This window comes from Oryctolagus cuniculus, chromosome 2 (genome assembly GCF_051225735.1).
Source record: "Oryctolagus cuniculus isolate XC-2025 breed Fujian yellow rabbit chromosome 2, ASM5122573v1, whole genome shotgun sequence".
In the NCBI taxonomy this organism is placed as follows: Eukaryota; Metazoa; Chordata; class Mammalia; order Lagomorpha; family Leporidae; genus Oryctolagus; species Oryctolagus cuniculus.
In genome coordinates, this window is record NC_142868.1 from 24,193,491 (window position 1) to 24,200,708 (window position 7,218).

At 37.6% G+C, this 7,218-nt stretch overlaps 1 pseudogene; it reads right to left on the minus strand.

Moving 5' to 3' along the window:
- Nucleotides 1-6,065: 6,065 nt before the first annotated feature.
- On the minus strand, nucleotides 6,066-6,145 carry LOC149127707 (small nucleolar RNA U3; annotated as a pseudogene).
- Nucleotides 6,146-7,218: the final 1,073 nt, after the last annotated feature.

Genomic DNA, 7,218 nt, shown 5'->3' on the forward strand with positions numbered 1-7,218 from the left:
TTAGAATTAACTGAGGTGGGATCTTTACCTCCATTGTTGATTTCTGCAGAGTCTGTGAGAAAAGAGATCCTGAACAGGCATAAGAGCTTCATTCAGTAGCCTGACATCTCTCCCTTCTCCCATCGCCCTGTAATACGGGGAGCAGAAGATCCAGTATTTCAACTGTCTCTGCCTTCAGTGGAATTACAAGATGGCTTCTCTAGAAAAAGAGACTCCTGTTGATCGTTGAGTGTCACAGTCACATAGAGGGACACATTTGGCTCTATATTTAAATATAAGCACAGGTAGATTTTTAAAGATGTAAACAATGATACAAATTCAATGACATATAAGGAGGAAAGATATCCATGACAGAAATATAGTGCATTATTTCATTAAGTACTCCTGTTGTAATGCTAGATGTAAGAAGACATTGTTCTTCTGCCAAAATAGGCAATTCATTTTATTTTCTTTTTTTCAATTTTATAACTTTATTTTATTACTTTTTAAACTTCTATTTAATAAATATAAATTTCCGAAGTACAACTTTTGGATTATAGTGGCTTTTCCCCCCATAACCTCCCCCCACCCGCAACCCTCCCATCTCCCGCTTCCTCTCCCATCCCATTCACATCAAGATTCATTTTCAATTATCTTTATACACAGAAGATCAATTTAGTATATACTAAGTAAAGATTTCAACAGTTTGCACCCACACAGAAACACAAAGTATAAAGTACTGCTTGAGTACTAGTTAGACCATTACTACATTAAGGACAGAGATCCTACATGGGGAGTAAGTGCACAGTGACTCCTGTTGTTGATTTAACAATTGACACTCTTGTTTATGGCGTCAATAGTCACCCTAGGCTCTTGTCATGAGTTGCCAAGGCTGTGGAAGCCTTTTGAGTTCACCAACTCCAATCTTATTTAGACAAGTTCATAGTCAAAGTGGAAGTTCTCTCCTCCCTTCAGAGAAAGAGAAAGATACCTCCTTCTTTGGTGGTGGCCTGTTCTTACCACTGGGATCTCACTCACAGAGATCTTTCATTTAGGTATTTTTGTTGTTGTTGTTGTTGTTGTTTTTTTTTTTTTTTTTTTTTTTTTTTTTTTTTTTTTTCCCAGAGTGTCTTGGCTTTCCATGCCTGAAATCTCATGGGCTTTTTAGCCAGACCCGAATACCTTCAGGGCTGATTCTGAGGCCAGAGTGCTGATTAGAACATCTGCCATTATATGAGTCTGCTGTGTATCCCACTTCCCATGTTGGATTGTTCTCTCCTTTTTAATTCTATCAGTTAGTATTAGCAGACACTAGTCTTCTTTATGTGATCTCTTTGACTCTTTATCCTAACATTATGATCAATTGTGAACAGAAATTGATCACTTGGACTAGTGAGATGGCATTGGTACATGCCACCTTGATGGGATTGAATTGGAATCCCCTGGCATGTTTCTAACTCTACCATTAGGGGCAAGTCCGATTGAGCATGTGCTGAACTGTATATCTCTAACGTCTCTTATTCTCACTCTTATAGTTAACAGGGATCACTTTTCAGTTAAATTGAAACACCTAAGAATAATTGTATGTTAATTAAAGAGTTCAACCAATGGTATTAAGTAGAACAAAAAAATACTAAAAGGAATAAGCTATTAAGTTGTTCATTAACAGGACAAAGGCTGATCAAATCATTGCTTCAACAGGTTTCCTTTTTGATGCTCGGTTAGTTGTCACTGCTCAGGGAGAACATATGATATTTGTCCCTTTGGGACTGGCTTATTTCACTCAGCATAATGTTTTCCAGATTCCTCCATTTTGTTGCAAATGACCAGATTTCAATTTTTTTTTTACTGCTGGATTTTTTTTTACTGGGCATTTAGGTTGATTCCATGTCTTAGCTATTATAAATTGAGCTGCAACAAACACTGAGGTGCAGACAGCTCTTTTATTTGTTAATTTAATTTCCTTTGGGTAAATTTCAAGGAGTGGTATCGCTGGGTTGTATGGAAGGGTTATATTCAGGTTTCTGAGAAATATCCAAACTGAGTTCCATAGTGGCTTTACCAGTCTGCATTGCCACCAACAGTGGGTTAGTGTACCTTTTTCTCCACATCCTCGCCAGCATCTATGTGAGCCATTCTATCTGGGGTGAGATGAAACTTCATTGTGGTTTTGATTTGCATTTCCCCAATGGCTAGTGATCCTCAACATTTTTCATGTGTCTGTTGGCCATTTGGCTTTCCTCTTTTGAAAAATGTTTATTTAGGTCCTTGGTCCATCTCTTAAGTCGGTTGTTTGTTTTGTTGTTGTGGAGTTTCTTGATCTCTTTGTAGATTCTGGTTATTAATCCTTTATCTGTTGCATAGTTTGCACATATTTTTTCCCATTCTGTCGGTTGCCTCTTCACTTTCCTGTTTCTTTTGCAATACAGAAGCTTCTCAATTTGATGTAATCCCAAGTGTCAATTTTGGCTTTGACTGCCTGTGCCTCTGGGGTCTTTTCCAAGAAGTCTTTGCCTGTGCCTATATATTGCAGGGTTTATCCAATGTTCTCTTATAATTTGATGGTGATTTAGATTTTTAAAGAAATATTTTAAAATATTTAGATCTTTTAAAGAAAAGAGTGAAATGGAAATTTTTTTCAAAAAACACAGAATTATCTAAACTTTTTAAAAGATTTATTATATTTATTTGAAAGGGTTACAGAGAGAGAGAGAGAGAGAGGTCTTCCATCCACTGAGAGAGAGAGAGAGAGAGAGAGAGAGAGGTCTTCATCTGCTGGTTCACTCTCCAGATGGCTAGAACAGACGGAGCTGAGCTGATCCAAAGCCAGGACCTAGGAGCTTCCTCTGGGTCTCCTACACAGGTGCAGGGGCCCAAGGACTTGGGCCATCTTCTACTGCTTTCCCAGGCCATAGCCTGAGGTTGGAAGTGGAGCAGCTAGGACTTGAGCCCTTGCCCACATGGGATGCCGGTACTGCAGGTGGCAGATTTACCTACTATGCCACAGCGCCAGCCCCTCTAGTCTTTTATTTTGAAAGAATACATAGAAAGTAATCAAGGGCAGAGAAATTATGTCAAAGTATATCAAAGAAAACTTAAATGTAAAACAAGTGATGTTATTTTACAATTATTTAAAATTATATTTTTATTCATAAGAAATATTATTTATTATTTCAGCTAAATTAAGGAGGAGTGGGAGCCCGCATTGTGGCACAGCCAATAAAGCCGTCCTCTGTGACCCTGACTATCATATGGATGCCAGTTTGATTCTCAGTCATTCGAATTCCAATTCATTGCCTACTAGTGACCTAGGAAAAGCAGCAGAAGATGGCCCAAGTGTCTGGACCCCTGCTACCCTTGTGGGAGATCAGATGAAGCTTCTGGCTTCTGGCTTAGGCCTGGTCCAGCCCTGGACATTACAGCCATATGGAGAGTGATCCAGAGAATAGAAGATTCTCTCTGTCTCTCCTTCTGTCTCTGTAACTCTGACTTTCAAATAAATAAAAAAAAAAAACTTTTTAAAATAAAGAAAAATTAATGGTGATTTGGCAGGTGCAATGTATTAGGGAAAAGCACAATATATCCAGACACTGAAAAAATATGCCCTATAGGGGCATACTACTGCTCAGCAATGGCTTCCCTGGAACCCAGGAAACATTTGAAATTGAAAGTAAATTTTAAAAGTGTGCAAAGTGGGAAACTTTACTGAACTGCAAAATTTCAATGAATGTCCAGGTAGTATCTGTCTTTTCTATTAGAATTCCCTGACTAAGAAATGGAAATGAGTTTGTTAAAAATTTGAATTACTTTTTCAGGATATCTCACTTTCTATATTCTATTTTTCTTTCCATCCTTTCATTTACTGCTATCTTGAAAACCGTCTTTTTCAATGACTCTCATTTGGATTAAAATACAGTGTAGTTTCCTTTTGTTCTACCCTAATTCTACCACTATCCAAGATTCAAGGAATCACAGGGCTTATACTTATGAAAGACGCCAGGAGATGTTTTAGTAACATGATGCAGAGCTTGCCAAAAAAAAATGTTTGCCCCTCTGGTTTCATAAAGCCTTGCAAATATTATTAATGCACTCACATGCAGAATGGGAATCAGCCACAATTCACATGCTATCAGAAAACACACATTAGCTCTGGGTTTGGGCTCTTTGGCCTTTATCTGTTACAAATTTGCATGTATCATCTTGGGGTATTGGCAGTCTGTTCTCCTTATCTTTTGGAGAGATTCAAATGTGTAGAAAATGGCTTAAGAGGCAATAATAAATTTTAGGAGACAGAGGAGCTGGAATGGATCTTTTGTGAAGATTAATGAATGGAAAACCAGGGTGATTTGTTGCAGGGCAAGAAGGAAATGTCCAGGCAAGGGCTAGTTGTATACATGCCAGAGAAAATGTGTAATGAATTCTCCTATAATTTATTGAGCACAGAAAAAGGGAAACAAATAAAATCTACAAACAGTATTCTTTTTAAAAAAGAGATTTATTTATTTTTTGAAAGTCATGATTACACAGAGAAAGGAAGAGACAGAGACAAACTTTTGATCCACTGGTTCACTTCCTAAATCCTGCAATGGCCGGGGCTGGAACAGGCCAAAGCCAGGAGTCCCCTGAATCTCCCAAATGGGTGCAGGGGCCCAAGTATTTCGATCATCTTCAAATGCTTTTCCAAGCCATTAGCAGAGCTGGATTGGAAGTGGAGCAGCTGGGAATCAAACTGGCACCCATATGGGATGCCAATATCACAGGCAACTGCTTTACCCACTATTCCATGATGCCAGCCCTGGAATGCTATCTTTTGATTAATATAAGACTTGATCTAAGAAAGGTAATTTATTGCGCATGTAATACTCTAGAAAAAGATAAGTGTTAGTATTATTAATAGTATTTGCTTCTGATAGGGGAGCCAGAGTATTACAGTGGAATTAAAAGTTCCTTCAGAATTATACATATGCACTCAGCAAGTATTTATTATATATATATATATTACTTACATTTTTAAAAGTCTAGATTACAGATGAAACAAAAATAAAACAAAATCCAATGGAAAAAAAAAACAGAAGATGAAAAATAGTCCTTAGGAAAAATACAGAAAAATATAATTGAACTTTGGGTGGTATAGTTTTTCAAAAGATTTATTGTATTTATTTGATAGGAGGAGAGAGAGAGGGAGAGGGAGAGGGAGAGGGAGAGGGAGAGAGAGAGGGAGAGGGAGAGGGAGAGAGAGAAAAGGAGGGAGAGAGAACTTCACCTGCTGATTAACTCCCCCATGGCCACAATGGCCATGGATGGGTCAGAGTCCGGCCAAAGTCAGGATCCAGGAACTTCATCCAGGTCTCTCATGTGGGTGCAGAGGCCCAAGGACTTGGGTCATCCTCTGCTGCTTTCCCAGTCTATTACCAGGGAGCTGGATCAGAAGTGGAATAGCCAGTACTCAAACTAGCACCCATATGGGATGGTGGCACTGTGGATGGCGGGTTAACTGGCTATGCCACAGCGCCAGCCCTGAGGATGAATTTTTAAAAAAATTTTGGATTACCTAAATCCATTGGTGAAGAGCATCCATTTATACCTTCTTTTGTGCCCCTCTGCACAGCTGAAAGCTTATAACTGTTTTCCTGGCAGTCTTAAAATTAGGATTTTGGGTGCAGAAAAGAATGTACCAATTTGAGGCATTTGAGTGAACTTTCTAAGATGGAAATGAGAGGCAGGCTATTTTCCTAAAGATTTTGTTATTTTCTTAGGACAACCATGGTTATGACATCTAAGAATCAATCATCCATTCTAGCTATGTCTAAAGGTAATTGTATTGCCAAATGAATTCTAGGAGTCATTCCCAAAACATCACCCTCAGTCACTCAAAAAAGTTATTTTTTTCTAAATGTATTTCCACGTTTTAAATCCTTTCCTGCTTAAACATTTAATTTTGTGTGTTTTCAGGATTGAACCCTGAATGCTGCAGGATGTCAAGAAAGGCCAGATAGAGAAACAATCTGTGAGCAGAGACTTGAAGGAGGAGAGGGAACTAGCAAGGCAGATACGGGGAAGGCATTCCAAGGGTATCAGCGACAAGGACCCTAAGGCAGGAGCCTTCCTGTCATTTTCAAAACCAAAAGAGGCAAACTGTAGAAATGATCCCTGAAAGTACACTCTTAAATGAAAAGAAGAGGCCATGGAACCTGAGCACAGGGACCACAAGGGGCAGCGTGGCGGAGAGATCGCTAAAAGTCCCACAAGCCCATGTTAACAGTGCTTGCTTTTGCTTGTGTCAAGTAATATGCCATTAAAATTTTTTTCTAAGTAGTATCCACATTTTGTCTTTTTAGTTTTGAAACTATTAAAATATTTAAATTTCACAATAGTTTTAGATTTATAAAACAAATATTGTGAGGTAGTTTATACAAAGAGTTCCAATTAAACCCTAACCTCATTTACTCTGTTAACATCTCATTTTAGTATGTTTATCACAATTAACAAAACATACCCATTTTCCCCTATTTTTCAATCCAAAAACACCTTTCATTTCTATCATCCTTTCTAGCCTGTACTAAACAACAATCTGTGTTTACATTGAGTTTTTCTGTTTATTTTTTCTTTTTCAGTTTTAGCTCCCACATATAAGGGAGAACATGTGGTATTCATCTCTGTTTCTGGTTTATTTGACTCAACATAATTCCTCCTAGTTCCATTCATTTTTCTATAAATAACAGAATGTCATTCTCTTTCACAATTTAATAATATTCCATTGTGTATATACACCACATTTTATCTATTCATTTGATGATGGATACCTGGATTGATTTGGCCATTTGTGAACAGTGCTGCCTCAAAAATGGTAGTTCAGATACACGTTGTTATAAGTTCACATCTTTTGGGTTTATACCCAGTAGTTAGACTGATATATGATACAACAGTTCCATTTATAGTTCTTTTTTTCTTTTTACATTCCCACTCATAGCGTATGAGTTCCCTTTTCTACAAATTCTTGCCAGGATTTGTTATTCGCTCTCTTTTTTGATAATAGCGATTCTGACAAGGATAAGGTGATAGTTCATTGTAGGTTAAGATTACATTTCACTGATGGTTAATGATACTGATAATTTTTCCATCTATTTTTTGGTGATCTGTATTTCTTCAGAACTGTTTATTTAGAGACTACACCATTTCTTAATCTTATTGCTTGCTTTTTGTTGTTAAGTGTTTTTTTTTTATTATTATTTGAAAGAA